This window comes from Erpetoichthys calabaricus, chromosome 8 (genome assembly GCF_900747795.2).
Source record: "Erpetoichthys calabaricus chromosome 8, fErpCal1.3, whole genome shotgun sequence".
In the NCBI taxonomy this organism is placed as follows: Eukaryota; Metazoa; Chordata; class Cladistia; order Polypteriformes; family Polypteridae; genus Erpetoichthys; species Erpetoichthys calabaricus.
In genome coordinates, this window is record NC_041401.2 from 10,834,331 (window position 1) to 10,861,586 (window position 27,256).

Sequence of the window (27,256 nt, forward strand, 5' to 3'; positions counted from 1 at the left end):
TGCTCCACTGACAGACTGAGAAGATCATTCCTCCCCCAAACTATGCGACTCTTCAATTCCACCAGAGGGGGTAAACGTTGAACATTATTCAAGTTATTGTCTGTTTTTTACCTGCATTTTTTATTACTCTTTAATTTAATATTTTTTGCTGCTGGAGTATGTGAATTTCCCCCTGGGATTAATAAAGTATCTATCTATCTATCTATCTATCTATCTATCTATCTATCTATCTATCTATCTATCTATCTAATTAACTTACCTATTGCAATGTGCAGGCGAAGTCCGAAGCATGAAAGTCTGGTCCAGTTGTTGAGTGCGACGGCTTTCACAACGTTGGCCCCGTTGTCAGTCGTCACACACACTTGTTTTTCCTCCTGAAGATTCCACGAGCTGAGGAACTCTTTTAAGCCTTTGGCTATATTTTCCCCTGTATGGTCCTCGGGGGGGGGGGGAAAAACTTGTTTCAAGGCACTTGTTTTGTAGCTTCCAGTCTTTGTCCACGTAGTGTATTGTGAGGCTCATGTAGGGGTCTGATGTTCGGCTTGACCACATGTCCGTGGTGGACGCAAAAAACTCCACCGAAGATAATGCATTTGACACCTCAGTATGGACCTCTTCATATAAAGCAGGCAAGGCGACTTTAGAGAAGTATTTCTTGGTGGGCCCGCTTGCATGTTCTAGAAAAAATTGTGCTTTGTTGGGTATCTGACGAGCGAAAACCAAACCAGTTCCACACCACTGAAGTTGCACCATTTTTACACACCAATTCTGGTTCATCTGTTTCATTCAACGATCCGCTTTCGCCCTTCTCATTCTCCGTCGCCGCCATGCTTTTTCCGCCATGTGCATATGAAAACAAAGGCACTGCGCATGTGCGTTTTACCCATATTCTATTGCGATATTTCATTTTCTTATCATTGCCTAACATTGTACCGGTATTACCGTGAAAGGTATAATATGGCCCAGCCCTAGTGTTCAGCTCTGACAGGAGAGCGTCCCCTGCGTGGGGAGAAAAGCACATGGCCGTGATATCTCTGCCAATCAGCTGCTACCCTCTGAAACAACACGGAGCTCTGATCTCCCTCACAAAAACGCAAAATGTTAATCCGTAACAATCTGTAGATGATAATGTCTGCTGAACAAACCGGTATTGCTAGCTAAGCGGAGGCAACACGTGGTGAGAGGTGCAGCGACTCGAATGGAGACTGGAGCACGAGAGAGGAGGACCCCACCCCTAAGGTCACGCCTCCCCCTCCACTCGGCCCACAGCCTCTCTCTCAGATTTGCACGCATAAATCGGTGCCTCAAGCAAATTCTGATACTTGGCGTGATGAGAGAAGTCGCAAAATCAACCGGAATGTTCAAGCACATTCTAGACAAAAACCCAATCTAAAGCCATTAAGTAATTCTCTCGTGAAAAGCGGACAGACAGACAGACATTGGACTTTACACATGTAGAGTTGCAAGAATGATTAGAAAGTGCCAGCATCAAAAGCAACAGACAACAAGCCAAAGAACTAACAAAGAGGGAAGTCAGTGGTATGACTAGAACTGTATAATTACAAGAAGACTCACACAATAAATCAGAATCCTAAGATCTTTGTCAGCACAAAAGCAGCTGTACAATTAATTATTGTAATTATCGTAATTGAAGATTACTAACATTTTTACATTATCACTGGCCTTAAAAAAAAAAAGATTTTGATGAAAACAATGAGTACCATTTATTGAAAATTTATTTTAATGACATAGTGTATCCAATGGGATGGGGGGGCAATAGCCCTTAAACTCTGCTGATGATACCGACAAGTTCCAGAGCACTTGTGATCCTGAAGTGAACAAAGATGGACAATGTTCAAAAGAGAATTGTCACCACCAACACAATGTAGTACGCCCCTAATTGTTATTAAAAAATTACAACAGAGACGAACTTTAGTTCCCTGCAACCCTGACTTGGAAAAAATGTTTGCGGGTTTTAACTGGATGGCTGATGATTTTCACATTAGGGGTGGGTGCTTTCAGAACGCGTGCTGGCACAGCAGTCTTGTTCACAATAAACCAATCAATCAAGAGGCACCACACGACAAAATCACCAGCGTTACTAAGCACTTTTGGCATATATACTTAACAAACGTGTGTACACTCTGAAGGGTTGATTTAAACCTATGAGAGTGAATTGAACATTAGCGATTATGCAGTTCGGTTTCAATAACTGTGCCGCAGTTCAGCGCATGCAAAGAGAAATTCAGGCTAAGGCTTCTCTGAAGGGTGCTGCTGCCACTTCATCGTCAGGCCATTTACTGACTGACTTTGCAAAATGAAAACAAAAAAAAAAAATCTGCCTGCAGCACCTTGCGTTTCTCGAGCAGTTGTGCAAAATGGACGGATAAAGGCAAAGGAAACTCAAAGAGGCACTGCAGCCACACGAAAACCATATTGATGATACAATAATAATAATCTAATCGTGTATATCTGTCTGATATAGACCCCTATCTATCTATCTATCTATCTATCTATCTATCTATCTATCTATCTATCTATCTATCTATCTATCTATCTATCTATCTATCTATCTATCTATCTATCTATCTATCTATCTATTATATAGTGACATATCATCTATCTTACCCTGCCTACTATACTAAAATTAATATCTATCTATCTATTGTGACGAATGACCAGGGTCCTTGCCTGGTCATTACAACCTTCTGAGGAGAGGACATGTCAACAGCAGTACTTCCCCCGGGATACAAGAGGGCAGCCCCCCTGGGTTGCATCGGGGCAACAGACAGGCCACTGACCTGGACAGCTCTGGAGCATTGGTCTGCAGCACTTCCACCACACTCGGAAGTGCTGCCGGAAGTTGATCACAGAGCACCTGATGCACTTCTGGGTGTGGTGTAAAAGAGGCTGCTTCACTCCACTTGGGGAGCCGGAGTCGGGAGGCAGAGGACAGAGCTTGTGGGAGAGGAGTAGAGGTGGCAGAAGAGTCCCGCCTATTATACTAAAATTAATATCTATCTATCTATCTATTTATTATATGGTGCCTTTCATATCTATCTATCTATCTCATCCTGCCCACTATAATAAAATTAATATCTATCATATAGTGCCTTTCATATCTATCTAATCCTGCCTACTACACTAAAATTAATATTTATCTATCATATAGTGCTTTTCATATCTGTCTATCAATCATATAGTGCCTTTCATATCTATCTATCTATCTTATCCTGCCTACTATACTAAAATTATCTTTCTATCTATTATATAGTGCCATGTCATCTATCTATCTTATCCTATTATACTAAAATTAATAGATAGATAGATAGATAGATAGATAGATAGATAGATAGATAGATAGATAGATAGATAGATAGATAGATAGATAGATAGATAGATAGATACTTTATTAATCCCAAGGGGAAATTCACATACTCTAGCAGCAGCATATTGATACAAAAAAACAATATTAAAGATTGATAATAATGTAGGTAAAAACAGACAGTAACTTTGTGTAATGTTAACGTTTACCCCCCCTCCCTGGGTGAAATTGAAGATTCGCATAGTGTGGCGGAGGAACGATCTCCTCAGTCTGTCAGTGGAGCAGGACTGTGAGAGCAGTCTGTCGCTGAAGCTGCTCCTCTATCTGGAGATGATCCTGTTCAGTGGATGCAGTGGATTCTCCATGACTGACAGGAGTCTGCTCAGCGCCCGTCGCTCTGCCACGGATGTCAAACTGTCCAGCTCCATGCCAAAAATAGAGCCTGCCTTCCTCACCAGTTTGTCCAGGCGTGAGGCGTCTTTCTTCTTTATGCTGCCTCCCCAGCACACCACCACTGCGTAGAAGAGGGTGCTCACCACAACTGTCTGATAGAACATCTGCAGCATCTTATTGCAGATGTTGAAGGACGCCAGCCTTCTAAGGAAGTATAGTCAGCTCTGTCCTCTCTTGAACAGAACATCAGTATTGGCAGTCCAGTCCAATTTATCATCCAGCTGCACTCCCAGGTATTTATAGGTCTGTACCCTCTGTAAACAGTCACCTCTGATGATCACGGGGTCCATGAGGGTCCTGGTCCTCCTAAAATCCACCACCAGCTCCTTGGTTTTGCTGGTGTTCAGGTGTAGGTGGTTTGAGTCGCACCATTTAACAAAGTCCTTGATTAAGTTGCTATACTCCTCCTCCTGCCCACTCCTGATGCAGCCCACGATAGCAGTGTCGTCAGCGAACTTTTGCATGTGGCAGGACTCCAAGTTGTATTGGAAGTCCGATGTATATAGGCTGAACAGGATCGGAGAAAGTACAGTCCCCTGTGGCGCTCCTGTGTTGCTGACCACAATGTCAGACGTGCAGTTCCCAAGACGCACATACTGAGGTCTGTCTTTAAGATAGTCCACGATCCATGCCACCAGGTATGAATCTACTCCCATCTCTGTCAGCTTGTCCCTAAGGAGCAGAGGTTGGATTGTGTTGAAGGCGCTAGAGAAGTCTAGAAACATAATTCTTACAGCACCACTGCCTCTGTCCAAGTGAGAGAGGGATCAATGTAGCATATAGATGATGGCATCCTCCACTCCCACCTTCTCCTGATATGCAAACTGCAGAGGGTCGAGGGTGTGGCGGACCTGTGGCCTCAGGTGGTGAAGCAGCAGCCTCTCCATGGTCTTCATCACATGTGATGTCAGAGCAACAGGCCAGAAGTCATTTAGCTCACTAGGACGTGATACCTTTGGGACTGGAGTGATGCAAGATGTTTTCCAAAGCCTCGGGACTCTCCCCTGTTCCAGGCTCAGGTTGAAGATGCGCTGTAGAGGACTCCCCAGTTCCAATGCACAGACCTTCAGCAGTCGTGGCGATACTCCATCTGGAGTATCTATCATATCATATCTATCATATAGTGCCTTTCATGTCTATCCATCTATTATATAGTGCCTTTCATATCTATCTATCTCATCCAGCCTACTATACTAAAATTAATATCTATCACATAGTGCCTTTCATATCTACAGTATCTATCTAATCCTGCCTACTACACTAAAATTAATATTTATCAATCTATCATATAGTGCTTTTCATATCTGTCTATCAATCACATAGTGCCTTTCATATTTATCTATCTTATCCTGCCTACTATACTAAAATTATCTTTCTATCTATTATATAGTGCCATATCATATATCTATCTTATCCTACTATACTAAAATTAATATCTATCATATAGTGCCTTTCATGTCTATCCATCTATTATATGGTGCCTTTCATATCTATCTATCTATCTCATCCTGCCTACTATACTAAAATTAATATCTATCACATAGTGCCTTTCATATCTATCTATCTAATCCTGCCTACTACACTAAAATTAATATTTATCAATCTATTATATAGTGCTTTTCATATCGGTCTATCGATCATATAGTCCATTTCATATCTATCTATCTATCTTATCCTGCCTACTACACTAAAATTATCTTTCTATTAAATAGTGCCATATCATCTATCTATCTTATCCTACTATACTAAAATTAACATCTATCTGTCATATTGTGCCTTTCATGTCTATCCATCTATTATGTAGTGCGTTTCATATCCATCTATCTATCTATCTTATACTGCCTTGCCTTTTTATATATAAACAGCGCCCTCCTCATTTATCTTATAGTGTCTTTCTTATCTACCTATCTAATATATAGTGCCTTTCCTATCCTATTATATAGTGCATTTCACATCTACCCATTAAACAGCGCCATCCTCATCTATCTATCTATCTTATAGTGCCTTCCTTAAACACAGAGTGGAGTGACTGTTTGAATCTAAATGTCACAGCTACACCTGCGTGGAAGGCGCTATACAAACCAGCAGTAGATAGATAGATAGATAGATAGATAGATAGATAGATAGATAGATAGATAGATAGATAGATAGATAGATAGATAGATAGATAGATAGATAGATAGATAGATAGATAGATAGATAGATAGATAGATAGATACTTTATTAATCCCAATGGGAAATTCAAAGTAGAGAAAAGGGTTGAGAATCTGCAATGGTGGGTGCTGTTGGAGCCATTGCTACAACTCTTGTCCTTTCTGTTTTTGCTTTATTGTTTCACACTCGGCTGCACTGTACATTAACACCTCTGTGTATTGCACTTCCTAGACTCTATTTTTAAAAAGATTGGAATCGAAGTTTTCACAGAATCCATTTGTTTTTGGAGTGGTGATATCTCAGAAAATCTGTTTTGCTTTCCCCTGTGGCAGGTTGAATGATCTATTTTTAAAAATGGCCAAATAAATTTAAGACTGCATTAAGTAATGAAGCTGTACTGATGTTTCAGGTCTTAATTAAAAACACGTCAAAAATTTAATTTACATATTATGAACTTACAGATGACATCAACACTTTGAAAAGCACATGGGGTACTGGGAAAGTGCTGTGCACTGTGGATAAGTGGGGGGAGGGGGGTATTTATGGACTGGCGATGGGGGCTTCCCTTCAAGAAGCAGTTGTTTTGATTGATGGCACTTTTCCTTTATTTTTTTCTACAATGATTTTCAATTTTTGTTTCTTAAATTTGATTGTGGAAGAGTGGTGAAAAAGAGAGTGCAGGCAGGGTGGAGTGGCTGGAGAAGAGTGTCAGGAGTGATTTGTGACAGACGGGTATCAGCAAGAGTGAAAGAGAAGGTCTACAGGATGGTAGTGAGACCAGCTATGTTATATGGGCAGGAGACGGTGGAACAGGAGACAGAGCTGAAGGTGGCAGAGTTAAAGATGTTAAGATTGGCATTGGGTGTGACGAGGATGGACAGGATTAGAAATAAGGACATTAGAGGGTCAGCTCAAGTTGGGAGACAAAGTCAGAGAGGAGAGATTGCGTTGGTTTGGACATGAGCAGAGGAGAGATGAGGGGTATATTGGGAGAAGGGTGCTAAGGATAGAGCTGCCAGGGAAGAGGAAAAGAGGAAGGCCTAAGAGAAGGTTTATGGATGTGGTGAGAGAGGACATGAAGGTGGTGGGGGTGACAGAACAAGATGACGAGGACAGAAATATATGGAAGAAGATGATCCGTTGTGGCAACCCCTGATGAGAGCAGCAAAAAGAAGAAGATATTTGATTTGATGTATAACTGCTGTTATTGTTTGTTTCTATTTAATAAAAGGATTTTTAAAAATAATCTATCTAGTATATAGTGTCTTTCACATTTATCTATCTCACTATTACTGTATATTGTGACTCTCGCATCTATCTGCCTATTGTAAAGCACTTTATGTCCATATATCTTTCTATATTGAAGCATCTATTTTATGGTGCATTTTGTATTATTTTTTTTATAGAGTGCATTTCTTATCTAGGTAATCTATTAATTACAGTGCATCTGGAAAGTATTCACAGCACATCACTTTTTCCACATTTTGTTATGTTACAGCCTTATTCCAAAATGAATTAAATTCATTTTTTTCTTCAGAATTCTACACACAACACCCCATAATGACAACATGAAAAAAGTTTACTTGAGATTTTTGCAAATTTATTAAAAATAAAAACATTTGAGAAAGCACGTGTACATAAGTATTCACAGCCTTTGCCATGAAGCTCAAAATTGACCTCAGGTTCATCCTGGTTCCCCTGATCATCCTTGAGATGTTTCTGCAGCTTCATTGGAGTCCACCTGTGGTAAATTCAGTTGACTGGACATGATTTGGAAAGGCACACACCTGTCTATAGAAGGTCCCACAGTTGAAAGTTCATGTCAGAGCACAAACAGAGCATGAAGTCAAAGGAATTGTCTGTAGACCTCCAAGACAGGATTGTCTCGAGGCACAAATCTGGGGAAGGTTACAGAAAAATTTCTGCTGCTTTGAATGTCCCAATGAGTACAGTGGCCTCCATCATCTGTAAGTGGAAGAAGTTCGAAACCACCAGGACTCTTCCTAGAGCTGGCCAGCCATCTAAACTGAGCGATCAGGGGAGAAGGGCCTTAGTCAGGGAGGTGACCAAGAACCCGATGGTCACTCTGTCAGAGCTCCAGAGGTCCTCTGTGGAGAGAGGAGAACCTTCCAGAAGGACAACCATCTCTGCAGCAATCCACCAATCAGGCCTGTATGGTAGAGTGGCCAGACGGAAGCCACTCCTTAGTAAAAGGCACATGGCAGCCCACCTGGAGTTTGCCAAAAGGCACCTGAAGGACTCTCAGACCATGAGAAAGAAAATTCTCTGGTCTAATGAGACAAAGATTGAACTCTTTGGCGTGAATGCCAGGCGTTACGTTTGGAGGAATCCAGACACCGCTCATCACCAGGCCAATACCATCCCTACAGTGAAGCATGGTGGTGGCAGCATCATGCTGTGGGGATGTTTTTCAGCGGCAGGGACTGGGAGACTAGTCAGGATAAAGGGAAAGATGACTGCAGCAATGTACAGAGACATCCTGGATGAAAACCTGCTCCAGAGCGCTCTTGACCTCAGACTGGGGCGACGGTTCATCTTTCAGCAGGACAACGACCCTAAGCACACAGCCAAGATATCAAAGGAGTGGCTTCAGGACAACTCTGTGAATGTCCTTGAGTGGCCCAGCCAGAGCCCAGACTTGAATCTGATTGAACATCTCTGGAGAGATCTTAAAATGGCTGTGCACCGACGCTTCCCATCCAACCTGATGGAGCTTGAGAGGTGCTGCAAAGAGGAATGGGCGAAACTGGCCAAGGATAGGTGTGCCAAGCTTGTGGCATCATATTCAACAAGACTTGAGGCTGGAATTGCTGCCAAAGGGGCATCGACAAAGTAAGGCTGTGAATACTTATGGACATGGGATTTCTCAGTTGTTTTATTTTTAATAAATTTGAAAAAACCTCAAGTAAACTTTTTTCACGTTGTCATTATGGGGTGTTGTGTGCAGAATTCTGAGGAAAAAAATGAATTGAATCCATTTTGGAATAAGGCTGTAACATAACAAAATGTGGAAAAAGTGATGCGCTGGGAATACTTTCCGGATGCACTGTATACAGTATATGATAGAAATACATAATAGAAGATAAATTGGAAAGGTGCAATAAAACTTGTAGACACTGCATGATAATTAACATGAAAAGCACTAAATCCCTTAGATTGGCAGATAAATATTAAAGGTTGATTTGTTTTGAACCTAGTTTTGTAAAACTTGACTTCTTAGAACATTAGAACACTCTGGACGAGAACAGGCCATTCAGCCCAGCAAAGCTCACCAGTCCTCTCTACTTATTTCTTCCATTCGAGTTTTGAAAGTCAGATATAGTGGTGACGCTTGACATCGAAGAGTACATACCTTCTGCTTGGCCAGAATTACATTTTTAAAATTTTTTTTTTGATTTTTAAAGTTTGTCCAGCTTCACTAATATGTGGGCAGAGCCGCGGGGGAGAGTTAGTACATAATATGTAAGATATATCTATCTATATATCCATTATATAGAGCCTTTTTTATCTATTATATAGTGCCTTTCACATCTATCTATCAATTATATAGTGCCTTTCTTACCTATTTATCTACCTATCCATTATATAGTGCCTTTCACATCTATTATATAGTGCCTTTCTTACCTATTTATCTACCTATCCATTATATAGTGCCTTTCACATCTATTATATAGTACCTTTCTTACCTATTTATCTACCTATCCATTATATAGTGCCTTTCACATCTATCTATCTATTATATAGTGCCTTTCTTATCTATTTATCTACCTATCCATTATATAGTGCCTTTCACATCTATCTATTATATAGTGCCTTTCTTACCTATTTATCTACCTATCCATTATATAGTGCCTTTCACATCTATCTATTATATAGTGCCTTTATTATCTATTTATCTACCTATCCATTATATAGTGCCTTTCACATCTATCTATTATATAGTGCCTTTCTTACCTATTTATCTACCTATTATATAGTGCCTTTCTTACCTATTTATCTACCTATCCATTATATAGTGCCTTTCTTATCTATTTATCTACCTATTATATAGTGCCTTTCTTACCTATTTATCTACCTATCCATTATATAGTGCCTTTCACATCTATCTATCCATTATATAGCGCCTATCACTATCTATCTATCTATTATATAGTGCCTCACATCTATCTATCTATCCATTATATAGTGCCTTTCTTATCTATTTATCTATCTATACGTGGTGCTCTTTTATCTATTATATGGTGCCTTTTCTATTTAAACGCTTTGAGCATGGGAAAGGCGCTATACACATAAAATGTATTATTATTATTTTTATCTTTCTGTTTGTCTACCTAAACTTTCAAGCTGAGCTGCTCCCCCGCCACAATGACACTGACTGTTCATAAGACGAACTCCATTGGGTTAACAAGACGAGTTATAAAACTCTGCAGACTGATGAATCGCAGACCTCCACCATTATAGCTGCTGTGGTAAATTAAAAAGAAAAAGCCTCGGACTGGTTGATTATAACGACAGCAGGCGGCCCCCATACGTCTGGTTAAACTCCAGCCCTGAAGTGGTCCCCGGTGGCTGCAATCTCATTGGAATATGGCAGCTTTCTGTGTGATGGTGATGGTAGCAGAGCAGCTGTAATGTTACTTTATGACTCCATAATGTGAGTCAAATCAAATGATTGCGTATTTTATGTCCCCGCTAATAATATGTAAGATTAATGTTGTCTCCTGGCAATCACTGAAACAACCATTTCCTGCAGGCTTGTCTTGAGCGTTTGAAGGATTAATACAGCTTACTGCGTCTTATTGAATGTCAAAAATGTTAAAAAGTTGTTTGAGATTTGAACTTTTCACTTCAGAATGTCAGTTAAGTGCTCAGCGGCTTTTTGGGGTCTGCCATTTCGTTGTGTGTGAGCTTTGGAAATTCGGATTGTTTTTTTTTTACAATTCAAGTAATCTTTTGAAAGAATTGTAGAGTGAAGACATATCTAAGCATAAACGAATAATAATTTTTTAAGATACTAGGGGGCTTCACCCCCTGCTCGCTTCGCTCGCCAACCCCCCTGCTTGCGCTACGTACCAGCAAATTCGCATCTATGCCACTCACGTGTGTGGATTTCACTTTCACCAAACAACAAATCTTTTAATTCTCGCGGATAGGCCTCTTCTTTGGGAAGAAACACTACTTTTCCCTGATGGCAACACGAATTAGACGATCTACAAGTCTCCGACCCGCACAATATCAACATACTTCTGACATATCACCTCTCTTTTTCGCTTTTCCCTTTTTGTCAATATTGTATAGAATTCTGATTCCGTGTTTGGAGTTTAGGGTGGCACGGTGGCGCAGTGGGTAGCGCTGCTGCCTTGCAGTTGGGAGACCTGGGGACCTGGGTTCGCTTCCTGGGTCCTCCCTGCGTGGAGTTTGCATGTCCTCCCCGTGTCTGCGTGGGTTTCCTCCGGGTGCTCCGGTTTCCTCCCACAGTCCAAAGACATGCAGGTTAGGTGGATTGGCGATTCTAAATTGTCCCTGGTGTGTGGGTGTGTTTGTGTGTGTCCTGCGGTGGGTTGGCACCCTGCCCGGGATTGGTTCCTGCCTTGTGCCCTGTGTTGGCTGGGATTGGCTCCAGCAGACCCCCGTGACCCTGTGTTTGGATTCAGCGGGTTGGAAAATGGATGGATGGATGGATGGATGTTTGGAGTTTAATCATGACAATGCAACGTATAACTGCCCGTGAGTGAATATCGTTTCTTTCTCTCTACTTGAACTCTGACAATAGCATTCACACAAATGAGAAATGATTAAACCGTGTGCGTGGTTGTAAATGTTTAAGATGTGGGCGGGACTTTTTCAAATCTCTTTGCATAAAGTCTTGTCTCGCGGGGCTTGAAATTTTCTCTCGCGGGATTTCACTTTCACCAAAACAACAAATCTTTTAATTCTCGCGGATACGCCTCTTCATTAAGAAGAAACACTACTGTTTTTTTCCCTGTTGGGAACACGAATTAGACGATCTACACATCTCCGACTTGAAGTTTAAATTCGAACAATATATTCGATCTCTTTTCTCTGTTCCGTTATTTCACCGAGTAATAATTTCCGTTTGTTTGCGCTAATGCAATCTTTACTATCCTCTTTTTGAGACTTTCGAATTTTCGTACTTACATTATCTCTAACCTGCTCTGCATGTGTATCGCGCCAACGTTTTTGAATTCTTTACGACGTTCTACTTTGTCATCTACTCTTTGTCTTTTATTTCTGGTTAAATCTCTTGGCACAAAGTTTCGTCTCTTGGGATGTGAAATTATCTCTCTCAGAAAGACACATCTCGACTCTCTGAGCAGATCTCGTCTTATCTCATCCCAGGATTTTTTTATATAAGAGACATTTAGCCCATGTAGTTTTCATTTATGGCCAAGGAAAAAAATTAATCTTGCACTTTCATGGAAAACAGACATTAATGTTTATGATAGAATTGACTTCTATGGAGAACAAGGCTGCAAAAACGTCCATTAAAAAAAAATTCTAATTTGACTCGTGTCACTTGATCCACAATCATCCACTCGCATGCTCACACCAGCAAAACGCGTGCAGTTCTTGCTAACATATTATTAAAATTAATAACTCTGGAAAATGAAAGTAGTGCACAAATGGGAGGCCCATTTAAAGGAGACCATGTTTTTCAATTAAAGACAGGACTCTTGACCAATGAATAAGGGGGGGGGGGCGGGACTTCATAAGTATGGCTCACTGTGGAAAAAATAGGCATTTTTTGGGGGGTGGTGGGGTGTTTCTTTGTCATTCTTTCCATAGGACTCAAGTCATTTATTCCTGGTTTGCCCCCAAGATGTCCTAAAGGTTTCAGTCTGCAAGACGTCTAAAACAGTCGACTCCATTAGGTGGGACTCAGAACATAACACGGTCCTGGGGACTCCCTGTCAACACAACGAACAAGCTTATGGAGCTGCTTTAGTTATCTGGCCATGCCTTATAATTTGTGGAATCATCCGTTAAAGCGTCCTTCAAGTCTTATTAACACTGAAAGCCATCACATATAAAAGGCGTACTCTTATTATTTCATAGGAATCTTGTAATTTCACCTCAAGCACTTCCTCTAAACGCAGCCAACGTTCAGCATGTCACTTGCTTACATATGAGAAGAACTGGTAAACACTTTATAGTCATACACTTGAACAGAAAAACTGAAAATATACAAACACTCTTTCTTGTATTTGACTCAAAAATACACGATACGCTTGAGATCCCCTAACTTCTTTAGATGAATCAAACACATAGATCACGATGTACTCACATATTTACGAGCCACTCACCTCCTTCCAAATCACAGACATACAACTGACTCCAAACACGGACGGGATCAGCTGAGGGTCACAATGTCGAAGCGGCTTAAACCAGTTCTAATCTGGGGGCAGCGAGGGAGGGCGGGGCCAATGTCAGCCACAAAGCCAAGGAAGGGGTGCCAGTCCACTGCAGGGCACAGTCACAAACTCTGGGGCAAACACTGAGGAAGCAGAAAACCGAATCTGCAATATGTATGATACAGAGACGCCATTTGTGTCTAATTACACAGAGCAGCGTCTTTCTATCTACCTACCTACTTATCTGTGTAGAACATGCTGCCTTTCTGATGTCTTCTAAAGAGTGCCATACAATGCCTTTCATAGCGGTCTACCTGTCTAATGTAGATAGATAGATAGATAGATAGATAGATAGATAGATAGATAGATAGATAGATAGATAGATAGATAGATAGATAGATAGATAGATAGATAGATAGATAGATAGATAGATAGATAGATAGATAGATAGATAGATAGATAGATAGATAGATAGATAGATAGATAGATAGATACTTTATTAATCCCAATGGGAAATCACATTCTTCACCAGCAGCATACTGATACAATAAATAATATTAAATTAAAGAATGATAATAATGCAGGTGAAAAACAGATAATAACTTTGTATAATGTTAAATGTTAACGTTTACCCCCCCAGGTGGAATTAAAGAGTCGCATAGTTTGGGGGAGGAGCAATCTCCTCAGTCTGTCAGTGGAGCAGGACAGTGACAGCAGTCTGTCGCTGAAGCTGCTCTTCTGTCTGGAGATGATCCTGTTCAGTGGATGCAGTGGATTCTCCATGATTGACAGGAGCCTGCTGAGCGCCCGTCGCTCTGCCACAGATGTTAAACTGTCCAGCTCTGTGCCTACAATAGAGCTTGCCTTCCTCACCAGTTTGTCCAGACGTGAGGCGTCTTTCCTCTTAATGCTGCCTCCCCAGCACACCACCGCGTAGAAGAGGGCGCTCGCCGCAGTCGTCTGATAGAACATCTGCAGCATCTTATTGCAGATGTTGAAGGACGCCAGCCTTCTAAGGAAGTATAACCGGCTCTGTCCTTTCTTGCACAGCGCATCAGTATTGTCAGTCCAGTCCAATTTATCATCCAGCTGCACTCCCAGATATTTATAGGTCTGCACCCTCTGCACACAGTCACCTCTGATGATCACGGGGTCCATGAGGGGTCTGGTCCTCCTAAAATCCACCACCAGCTCTTTGGTTTTGCTGGTGTTCAGGTGTAGGTGGTTTGAGTCGCACCATTTAACAAAGTCATTGATTAGGTCCCTATACTCCTCCTCCTGTCCACTCCTGATGCAGCCCACGATAGCAGTGTCATCAGCGAACTTTTGCACGTGGCAGGACTCCAAGTTGTATTGGAGGTCTGATGTATGTTGGCTGAACAGGACCGGAGAAAGTACAGTCCCCTGCGGCGCTCCTGTGTTGCTGACCACAATGTCAGACCTACAGTTCCCGAGACGCACATACTGAGGTCTGTCTGTAAGATAGTCCACGATCCATGCCACCAGGTATGAATCTACTCCCATCTCTGTCAGCTTGTCCCTAAGGAGCAGAGGTTGGATTGTGTTGATGGTTAATGTATGGTCAGTCAGTCATTTTCCAACCCACTATATACCAACACAGGTTCACGGGGGTCCCCTGGAGCCAATCCCAGCCAGTGCAAGGCAGGAACAAATACCGGGCAGGGCGCCAGCCCACCGCAGGGCACACACACTCACACGGGACAATTTAGAATCACCAATGCACCTAACCTGTATGTCTTTGGACTGTGGGAGGAAACCCACACAGACACGGGGAGAACATGCAGACTCCACGCAGGGAGGACCCAGGAAGCGAACCACAGGTCTCCTTACTGCGAGGCAGCAGCGCTACCATTGCACCACCGTGCTGCTAACGTGGGCAAATAGTCCAGCAGTTTAAGAACAATGTTTCTCAACGTACAATTGCAAGGAATCTAGGGATTTCATCATCTACTGCCCATATCATCATCAAAAGTATTCAGAGAATCTGGAGAAATATCTGCACGTAAGCGGCAAGGCCGAATACCAACACTGGATGCCCTTGACCTTCGATCCCTCAGGCGGCACTGCATTAAAAACCGACATCATTCTGTAAAGGATATTACCACGTGGGCTCAGGAAAACCATTGTCAGTTAACACAGTTTGTCGCTACATCTACAAGTGCACGTTAAAACTCTACCATGCGAAGCGAAAGCCATATATCAACAACACCCAGAAACGCTGCCCATCTGAGATGGACTGACGCAAAGTGGAAAAGTGTGCTGTGGTCTGACGAGTCCACATTTCAAATTGTTTTTGGAAATCATGGATGTCGTGTCCTCCGGACCAAAGAGGAAAAGGACCATCCGGATTGTTATCAGCGCAAAGTTCAAAAGCCAGCATCTGTGATGGTATGGGGGTGTGTTAGTGCCCATGGCATGGGTAACTTGCACATCTGTGAAGGCACCATTAATGCTGAAAGGTTTTGGAGCGACATACGCTGCCATCCAAGCGACGTCTTTGCTTATTTCAGCAGGACAATGCGAAGCCACGTTCTGCATGTGTTACAACAGCGTGGCTTCGTAGTACAAGAGTGTGGGTACGAGACTGGCCGGCCTGCAGTCCACACCTGTCTCCCATTGAAAATGTGTGGCGCATTATAAAGCACAAAATACGACAACGGAGACCCCGGACTGTTGAGCAACTGAAGTTGTACATCAAGCAAGAATGGGAAAGAATTCCACCTCCACAGCTTCAACAATTAGTGTCCTCAGTTCCCAAACGCTTATTGAGTGTTGTTAAAAGGAAAGGCGATATAACACAGTGGTAAACATGCTGCTCCTGTCCCAGCTTTTTTGGAACGCGTTACAGGCATCAAATTCAAAATGAGTGAAGATTTGCAAAACAACAATAAAGATATACAGTAATCCCTCACTTATCGCAGGAGATAGGTTCCAAGGCCGACCGCGATAACTGAATTTCTGCGAAGTAGGGACACCATATTTATTTAATTATTTAACGTGTATTTGGACGTTTTTAAACCCTCCCTGTATTGTTTACAACCCACCATTTACTCTATTAATAACAGGGACAACTGCTAAGCAATATGAAATCAGTAGATAAGTTTACACTTACTGTATAGCGAAGTACACGTAGCAGCTTGTAGGCGGTCATGACGTCGTCGACCTTGTTGCAAAGATTCCTAAAGCAGATTCCATCCAGACTACTGCCTTATCACGTCCACTTGCAACTCGTTTTGCACCCTGGTTAAAGGACACTGCGGCCGTAGATCTTATATGCTTTTCCTCCTTTTTCAATAAAAAGAATCGATGTCCTGCAGCGGTGTAGCTGTTCCCTTCCTTCAACATATCCAAAACTTTTACCTTTTCTGCAATCATTTGCATCTTCTGTTGGTGCTTGGACACGGCCCCTGAATCAGTAGCACGTTAATGCTGAATGAGTGAGATGAGACTTCCTGGTTAATGCAGCACTCCGTCGCTGAGCCAATCAGCAGCACACAGGAACTTAACTGCATGCTCTGATTGGGTAGCTTCTCAGCCATCCGCCAATAGCATCTCTTGTATGAAATCAACTGGGCAAACCAACTGAGGAAGCAAGTAAAAAGACCCATTGTACGCAGAAACCCACGAAGCAGCGAAAAATCCGCGTTATGTATTTAGATATGCTTACATATAAAATCCGCAAAGTCGTGAATCCACGAAAAGTGAACTGCGACATCTTGTCTTTGTAGTGTATTCAATTGAATATAGGCTGAAAGGGATTTGCAAATCATTGTATTCTGTTTTTCTTTACGTTTTACACAACGTCCCAACTTCATTGGAGTCGGGGGTGTATGATGTCTTCCATATTTATTGTATAGTGTTTTCAAAATATATTATATAGCACCTTCCCTTTCTATCTGTCAATCTTTCCACTATGCTGTATAACAATCTTCATAACTGTCTCTCTATAAAATTATCTGTTATAAAGTACCTTTCATGTTTATATAATTACAGTATAGAAAATTTACAGTCTCTATATATATTTATTATGCACTATAGTGGCTTTCCTAACTATGTGATAGAATGCCTTCCATGTCTATCTATCAATCGCATAGTGCCTTTACTATCTATCAACATATCTGTCTTATAGAGTATTACATATCGATTTATTATAAAGCACCTTTCCTAGCTATTTATCTATCTCTCTGTCTATCTTATATTGTCCTTCTTATCTACAGTATCTGACAAAGTGAGTACACCCCTGACATTTCTATAAATATTTTATTAGATCTTTTCATGGGACAACACTGAAGATCTGACCCTTTGCTCCAATGTACAGTAGTCCGTGTCCAGCTTGTATCACAGTGTAAATTTACAGTCCCCTCAAAATAACTCCACACACAGCCATTAATGTCTAAACCGCTGGCAACAAAAGTGAGTTCACCCCTAAGTGCAAAATGTCCAAATTGTGCCCAATTAGCCATTTTCCCTTCCCGGTGTCATGTGACTCGTTAGTGTTACAAGGTCTCAGGTGTGTTAAATTTGGTGTTCTCGCTCTCACACTCTCTCATACTGGTCACTGGAAGTTCAACATGGCACCTCATGGCGAAGAACTCTCTTGAGGATCTGAACAAAAGAATTGTTGCTCTACATAAAGATGGCCTCGGCCGGCTATAAGAAGATTGGCAACACCCTGAAACTGAGCTGCAGCACGGTGGCCGAGACCATACGGCGACAGGTTTAACAGGACAGGTTCCACTCAGAACAGGCCTCGCCATGGTCGACCAAAGAAGTTGAGTGCCCGTGCTGAGGGTCATATCCAGAGGTGGTCTTTTGTAAATAGACGTATGAGTGCTGCCAGCATTGCTGCAGATGTTGAAGGGGTTGAGGATGAGCCTGTCGGTGCTCAGACCATACGCCCGCCGCACACTGCATCAAATTGGTCTGCATGGCTGTCATCCCAAAAGGAAGCCTCTTCTAAAGATGATGCACAAGAAAGCCTGCAGACAGTTTGCTGAAGACAAGCAGACTAAGGACATGGATTACTGGAACCATGAGACCAAGATCAACTGATTTGGTTCAGATGGTGTCAAGCATGTGTGAGGAGTACAAAGACAAGTGTGTCTTGCCTACAGTCAAGCATGGTGGTGGGAGTGTCATGGTTTGGGGTTTCAGGAGTGCTGCCGGCACTGGGGAGCTACAGTTCATTGAGGGAACCGTGAAGGCCAACATGTACTGTGACATACTGAAGCAGAGCATGATCTCCTCTCCCTTTGGAAACTGGACATGATAACGACCCCAAACACACCTCCAAGACCACCAATGCCTTGCTAAAGAAACTGAGGGTAAAGGTGCTGGACTGGCCAAGCATGTCTCCAGACCTAAACCCTATTGGGCATCTGTGGGCAAGGTGGAGGAGCGCAAAGGTCTCTAACATCCACCAGCTCCGTGATGGCGTCATGGAGGAGTGAAAGAGGATCCCAGTGGCAACCTGTGAAGCTCATGTGAACTCCATGCCCAAGAGAGTTAAGGCAGTGCTGGAAAATAATGGTGGCCACACAAAATATTGACACTTTGAGCACAATTTGGACATTTTTCACTTAGGGGTGAACTCACTTTTGTTGCCAGCAGTTTCGACATTAATGGCTGTGGGTTGAGTTATGTTGAGGGGACACCAAATTTACACTGTTATACAAGCTGTACACGGACTACTTCACATTGGATCAAAGGGTCGTATCTTCAGTGTTGTCCCATGAAAAGAGATCATAAAATATTTACAACAATGGGAGGGGTGTGCTCACTTTTGTGAGATACTGTATCTCTCTCTCTATCCATTAGATTTACATTTATTTGCTTGATCTGTGACTACTGAGACAGGACCCTAATAAAGTTATATAGTGCCTTTCAGATGGAAAACCATCCCAAAGTGTTAAGAGTTCATCAGTTTTATTTCTAATATGAGCACAATGAGTCAGAACTGGGAGCCTTATAACATTATATAGTGTCTTTCCATAGAGAGCGCCATCCTAAGGCGTGTTATACTTTCATGCCACCCGCCCATCCATCCATTTTCAAATTCAGCTCATTAAATGCAGGAGAGCATGGCACTGACCTGGATAGGATCTGACGCAGGGCCACAAATGACTCTCAGGTGGGGTGCCAATCTTCTGCTGGGCAGAGTTACTCCCCACCCACATAAAACCCACATTGGGTCCATTTAAAGCCCCCAGCTGTCCTAAGCTGCAGGTCTTTGGGATGTGGAAGGAAAACCGGAGTAAGAAAAAGTGAAAATTTAAATTAAAGCTGTTTACATATCTCCGTGTTTTGGCCTCAGACTGATTAGACGTCTTCCTCAGAGATATACAGCAGAATTGATGGGGACTGGACTTACACACTTATAATGTTATATAGCACCTTTCTAATGGAATGGCATTCTTAAATGTGCTGTGTGTATAATATAAATGATTCTGTATTGCTGACAAGGATGTTATGGCACGTCCTGCATGTGAGGCAGGTTCCTCTGGGTCATACAATAAGGTAATGGTGGCAATAAAATCCAAACCCTAATATTATATAGCGCCTTTCCATAGTGGCAAACATCCCAATGAGTGTTACATTTATAATAAAAGCAGTCACACATTTTTTTTGCTAATTTGATGTATGAGTAATGAAAACACTCACTTGAGGTTACAAAAGCAGAATTAACGGTGGTGGAGATTCAGCCGGAACCCTTATGATGTTATATAGCGCCTTTCAAACAGAATACCACATGAAGGTGGGCTATATTTAAAGTAAAAATATTCCACAGCAAAGTTAAATTCACAGTTACGTTAAAAGTATTTCTTGATTTTTATAATGTGATGTCCGGGTGATGAAAAGACTCACTTGGGGTTACAAAGGAGAATTAGTGGTGGAGGTTCAGCCTGCGGCACCCTTATGATGTTACATAGTGCCAACGCCATATTGAGGTGGGCTACAGGTAAAGTATAAATATTTCCATATTAATGCCTTAGGTGTTCCAATGGGTGAAGTAAGTAGCTTAGGGTCACAAACTGACTCAATGATGTGGAATGAATCTGCACTTTTACAATATTATATAGTGCCTTTCAACAGGAGCACTATATCGAGGTGGGCTGCATTGAAAGTATTCATATTTCTAAATGAATACTTTAGTTGTTCTAACGGGTAAAGTAAATATCTTAGGGTCACACTGTGAGGATTGAATCTGCACTCTTTTGTTTTATAGCGCCTTTCTGTAGAGAACATCATCTCCATTTATATTCCCTTCATCTTTTACTGTTTAATGTTTAGGTGTTCACTTGATTTGCTCAGACTTACACTAGAAGGACATGAACCTGCACCTCTATATTATTATATAGCACCTTTCAAATGGCTTGTTATATTTAAAAGACATTTTTCTCAAGTTACATTTATATAATATTTCATATTTATGTAATATTTTATATATCATTTTTTAGCATTCAACCTCTGTTTGCTTAATTGAGAAATACACATGAGAATAATTGGGAATTAAGCCTGCCCCTGTATGATATATAGCGCCTTTCATATGACGTGCCTTTACAAAGTGTATTATGTTTATATACATTTTTCCTAGATTTTTTACTTTATTTAAATGAAATAACCTGCTCAGTGTCACACTGTGCGTCAGTGATGGGGGCTTGAAAGGGCATCTTGACGTTATACAGCGCCTTTGCGTGCAGAAGACCAGCACAATGAGTGTTACATTTATAGACATTCTCATTTTTTATTACTTGAACACTTTTTCCTTAATTGTGAGATGCACATAAGAATTATTGGGATTTGAACAGTTTTTCCCGTATTTCTAAAATGGATGATCTGGCAAGTGAAATAACCTGCACGGGGGTCACACAATGAGGCAGTGGTGGGAATTGAAAGGACGCCCTTAACGTTATATAGCGCCTTTCCATTTAGATTCCACTCGATGGTGTATTAGTAGTGTTTTGAGCGCTGTCTGGTGTAGTGGCTGTCGCTTGGGGGCTGGCATTGTCGCGGTTTTCTGTCCGTGGTGTGTGGACTGTATGTTAATATTTTTAAATGAGCACGAAGCAGCGGGTCAGCACTTTTTACGTGTTCTGGTTTTATTTCGCGACAAAAACAATCGCAAACATAATATTTTCTTAAATAATCACATTACACCTGCAGTTCTAAAAAAATCTATACAATGAACCCTAAAAAAAATATGTTTGGTCTCCTTTTATTAGGATGCGGCCAGATGCTACCTGATCTCGCGTGTTTCCGCCGCACTCGGCTTTTCGGGGACATCTCGCAGGATTCCTCGACCCGCACCGCACCGCACCGGTACAGACGCTGCCATGATAATCGCCCCCGAGATTAGAGCCGCTATTACAGAGAGCAACGCATCAAATTCCTAACGGGGTAACTCGCATCCCAAAACAGTTGCTCGCGTTTTTTGTTGTTTTTTTTCTGTTTATTTATTTATTTCCCTGTATGTCATTTTTTTTAATCAATTATAAGCCCACCAGATAATGAACACAAATGCTAAGACTGAATGAATGGAAGACAGACCGAGATACCCACTGGAGCCTGCAACACACCCAGACGAGCCCCGCGGGAGGCTGCACCCGTGCAGAACGGCGCTTACCTGGGCTACGTAGGACGAGGTCGCTCCCTCGCTCGCTAGTGTGGGATGCTGGATGCGGCGCTGTCAACGAGATGCGCTGCGGCGCCACGGCTCTCCGCACTTGCACGCCTGCTGCATCGCCCTCTTCTGTCAGCCGATCTCTTTTTCTTTCTTTTCTTTTCTTCCCTTCTTTCTTTCTATTGCTTTTTCAGTCAGATGCCTATTCCGGCGGCGAATAAGCCCACATCCCCACTTGGCTGCTCCTCGGCCGCCACGCTCCTCCCTGCAGCTGAAAGCTCTGCGGTGTCCGCTAATATGCGGACTGGATCTCCGCGCGCACAGGGTAAGAGGTGGGGTGTCATTGAGAGTGAAGGGGTCTTGTTGGCCTTAGCTCGCAATTTCGAAGTAGCTCTAATTTTTTAACTGCACTGTTCTGTCGCACCGCAGTGGCAAAATAAAATAAAATAATAAAAATTTAAAGAACTGCAACTATTCCTTCAGAAATTATTTAGTTTTTGTTTTTTTTACTTATACGGGCACGAATTCTCATTATGAAGCAGAATCACGAACGCTTTACCGGTCTGTAAAGTTCACCATGAAAGGCGCTATATAAGTTACTGGTGAAGCCTGGATCCGAACCCTTCCCGTACAGCGTCCTTCTACAATAAAAAAAAAATCCCGATGATTGTTAGACCTCCATTAAAAGCATTTCCCCATTTCTACTAGCTGATGTCTGTGTAATGAAAAGGAGAATTGAACCTGCACCGTTATGATGGGGAGGCACGGTGGCGCAGTGGCTGCCTCACAGTAAGGAGACGTGGGTTCGCTTCCCGGGTCTTCCCTGAGTGGAGTTTGCATGTTCTCCCCGTGTCTGCGTGGGTTTCCTCTCACAGTCCAAAGACATGCAGGTTAGGTGCATTGGCGATCCTAAATTGTTCCCAGTGTGCGCGTGTGTGGGTGGGCTGGCGTCCTGCCCGGGGTTTGTTCCTGCCCTGTGCTGGCTGGGATTGGCTCCAGTAGACCACCGTGACCCTGTGTTAGGATGTAGTGGGTTGATAATGGATGGATGGAAATTGAAAGACCACTGGTGGGGACGGAATCTTTTTTTGTGTGTGCGTTTATTTTTGCCTTATACAATTTCTTGTACTAGGAATTTGTTAGTTTTCACATACTGAAGGGTCTGCCATTGTACACGCACCTCTAGAGCAACTGCAGGTTAAGGGCCCAGCAGAGTAGGAATCTTCACCCTTCTGTTTTATAGCGCCTTTCTGTACAGAACATCGTCTCCATGAGTGCTATATTTACTCTAAACCCTTTACTCAGGACTCTAAACAAATCCAAATCATATTATGTGATATCATCTACTGTTAAATTTTGCATCGTATTTGTAATATTTTTTATTTTTATACTGACTGAGGATTTGTTCAAGTCTGTGTATTATATTGACACCCACTGCACGCCAAACCTACCTGGTAAGGGGTCTCTCTTTGAACTGCTCTTTCCTGAGGTTTCTTCCATTTTTTTTCCCTACAAGGGTTTTTTTGGGAGTTACAATACAATACATTTGTTGTATAGGCCAAAATCACACAAAAAGTGCTGCAATGGGCTTTAACAGGCCCTGCCTCTTGCCAGCCCCCCAGCCTTGACTCTCTATGAAGACGAGGGAAAAACTCCTAAAAAAAAACCTTGTAGGGAAAAAATGGAAGAAACCTCCGGAAAGGGCAGTTCAAAGAGAGACCCCTTACCAGGTAGGTTAGGCGTGCAGTGGGTGTCAAAAAGAAGGGGGGTCAATACAATACAATACAAGACAATACACAGAACAGAACAAATCCTCAATACAGTATAAAAATAAAAATTTTAGAAGCAGAATCTAACAATAGATGATATCCCATAATAAGATTTGGATATATTTAGAGTCCTGGAGACCTCGGCCATCAAGCTGCCTCCCCCTATTGGCCATTCCACGGCTGAGTCAGCGCTGGGCCAGCCAATCCGATGACAGGACCCCTCTACCCCACGATTCCTGCGATCCTCCATCAGGGATGACTTTACCTTAGGCAGGCAAAACAACTTGGCAGGTGGGCAGTGGGCACCAAGTGCCACATTTGAGTACCGAGAAGAGAAACAGAGTTCTTCCTTGTCTTTGTAGAGAGTCAAGGCTGGGGGGGCTGTCAAAAGGCAGGGTCCATTGTGGCACTTCTTGTGTGATTTTGGGCTGCTATACACAAATATATTGTATTGTATTGTATATTTATATATGTTTCATCTTTAACTATTTAATCTTTAGGTGCTTACTTGACTTGCTCAGACTCACACTAGATGGACATGAACCTGCACCATTATGATATTATATAGCACCTTGCAAATGGACTGTTATCACAAAGTGTATTATATTTATAGCACATTTTTCTCAAAAGTTATTTATATACTTACTACGGGGCTTTGCCTCCTACTCGCTTTGCTCGACCACCCACCAACCAAACCCCAGGGAGGGTGCGCTTCTCGCTTGCCACTTTGTGTCTCTGTCGCTCACGTTGTGAATGGGGGGGGGGGGGCTGAATGCATGCTAAGGACGGATCAGCTGCTGGCTTGCTGCTGCTGCTACCGAGCTGCGTGATCTGCTTGTCGATCATTTTAAAGCCAGTACAGCAGCCGTCCTTTTGTCTCATTTCTTTGTCTCGTGGGACATTAAAGTGTCTCCAAGAAATTGTAAGTAGGGCGTGACGCGCAAGTAGTCTCGCGGGACTTCAAAGTATCTCTCAGAGATGATCACGTCTCCACTCAAGATTTTTTTTTTTTATATAGTAGATATCCATCCATCCATCCATTTTCCAACCCGCTGAATCCGAACACAGGGTCACGGAGTCTGCTGGAGCCAATCCCAGCCAACACAGGGCACAAGGCAGGGAACCAATCCTGGGCAGGGTGCCAACCCACCGCAAGACACACACACAAACACACCAATACACACTAGGGCCAATTTAGAATCGCCAATCCACCTAACCTGCATGTCTTTGGACTGTGGGAGGAAACCCACGCAGACACGGGGAGAACATGCAAACTCCATGCAGGGAGGATCTGGGAAGTGAACCCAAGCCCCCCAACTGCGAGGCAGCAGCGCTACCACTGCACCACCGTGCTGCCCTATAATAGATATATTTCATATAATTATATTGTGGGTGGCGGGTGGCACGGTGGCGCAGTGGGTAGCGCTGCTGCCTCGCAGTTGGGTGATCTGGGGACCTGGGTTCACTTCCTGGTTCCTCCCTGCGTGGAGTTTGCATGTTCTCCCCGTGTCTGCGTGGGTTTCCTCCCACAGTCCAAAGACATGCAGGTTAGGTGGACTGGCGATTCTAAATTGGCCCTAATGTGTGCTTGGTGTGTGGGTGTGTTGATGTGTGTCCTGCGGTGGGTTGGCACCCTGTCCAGGATTGGTTCCTGCCTTGTGCCCTGTGTTGGCTGGGATTGGCTCCAGCAGACCCCCGTGACCCTGTGTTCGGATTCAGCGGGTTGGAAAATGGATGGATGGATGGATTGTGGGTGGCACGGTGGCGCAGTTGTAGCACTGCTGCCTCGCAGTAAGGAGACCTGTGGTTCGCTTCCTGGGTCCTCCCTGCGTGGAGTTTGCATGTTCTCCCCGTGTCTGCGTGGGTTTCCTCCCACAGTCCTAAGACATGCAGGTTAGGTGCATTGGCGATTCTACATTGTCCCCAGTGTGTTCTTGGTATGTTTGTGTGTGTGGGCTGGCACCCTGCCCGGGGTTTATTTCCTGCCTTGTGCCCTGTGTTGGCTGGGATTGGCTCCAGCAGACCCCCATGACTCTGTAGTTAGGATATAGTGGGTTGGATAATTATATTATTTAAATATATATGTGCAGCGCTATGTAAAATCCACCCCAAGAGGTTCCATGATAATCTGCTCTGTCCTTGTAAGAGAAGTTCACAGCAATATGCCATTTTTTTCCTAGAGAAATGTAGACAAGGGGATGTTTATCGGAGCAAAATTCTCAGTGTATTATTATTGGGCTGCATGATATAAAATAAAATGTAAAAAAAAATGGGATGTGCAAAAGTGTGGGCACCCTTTTAATTGCATTCATTTGAAGACCTGTAGTCACTTAATGCGGCACAGAATTACTTTCATGAGCTGAAGACAGATGCAACCAATCAAGAAGAAGGTTATTTAACAGAGGTGACTGCTAGTTGCGCTCGTCCTTGTTTCTCTCTTAGAGAGCGGCAACATGGGAACCTCTAAAGAACTCCCTACTGACCTAAAAACTAAGGTAATTCACCGTTATGAATTAGGAGAAGGGTACAAGAAATTCTCACAAGGGTTTGGACCGTCTGTCTCCACATCCAGAAATGGAGTTAGGAAATGGAAGGCCACTTTTTGTTTTTTTAAATAAATTGTACAAATCTTTCCAAAAATATGACTTAACTTTGTTATTATGGGCTGCTGAGTGTAGCTTGATGGATAACAGTTCCGAACATCCATCCATCCATTATCCAACCCGCTATATCCTAATGACTGGAGCCAATCCCAGCCAGCACAGGGCACGAAACAAACCCCGGGCAGGGTGCCAGCCCACCGCAGGGCACACACACACACACCAAGCACAATTTAGGATCGCCAATGCACCTAACCTGCATGTCTTTGGACTGTGGGAGGAAACCCACGCAGACACGGGGAGAACATGCAAACTCCACGCAGGGAGGACCTGGGAAGCAGACCCGGGAAGTGAACCTGGGTCTTCTAACTGCAAGGCAGCAGCACTACCCACTGCGCCACCGTGCCACCCTCCGAACATCCATTTAAATTTACATCTACAACACAATAAAGTGTGCATAAAGTGAAGGGGTCGCAACACTTTCTGAATTCATCGCATGTTTGTAACAGTCCATATAGAACACGTGTGGAGAGACCTGAAGGATGGCAGATCACAGACACTTCCCATCCAAAGTGACGAAGCTTGAGAGGATCTGCCAAAAACAATGGGATCAACTGACTACATCCAGGTGTGCAAAGCTTATAGAGACTTACCCAAGAAGCATTTAAACTTTAAGCTTAAGGGGACTTCTACAAAGCACTGAATTAGGGGTTTGAATACTTCCACGATTTTACTTTTTGTTTTTTTTTTTGTTTTTTTAAATAAAATGTGCAAACCTTTCCAAAAATACAATTTAATTTTGTCATTATGTGCTGCTGAGTGTAGTTTGATGTATAACAATTGCAAACATCCATCCATTTTCCAACCCACTGAATCCGAAAACAGGGTAACAGGGGGTCTGCTGGAGCCAATCCCAGCCA

General features: G+C 42.8%; 1 protein-coding gene across 1 annotated transcript in view; it reads right to left on the reverse strand.

Moving 5' to 3' along the window:
• osbpl6 (oxysterol binding protein-like 6) overlaps positions 1–22,409 on the reverse strand; it is a 229,441-nt gene extending 207,032 nt beyond the window's left edge. The window contains exon 1 of the mRNA XM_028806230.2: positions 21,971–22,409. The gene's annotated coding sequence lies outside the window, so the exon portion shown is untranslated. The remainder of the gene's footprint in view (positions 1–21,970) is intronic.
• Positions 22,410–27,256: the final 4,847 nt, after the last annotated feature.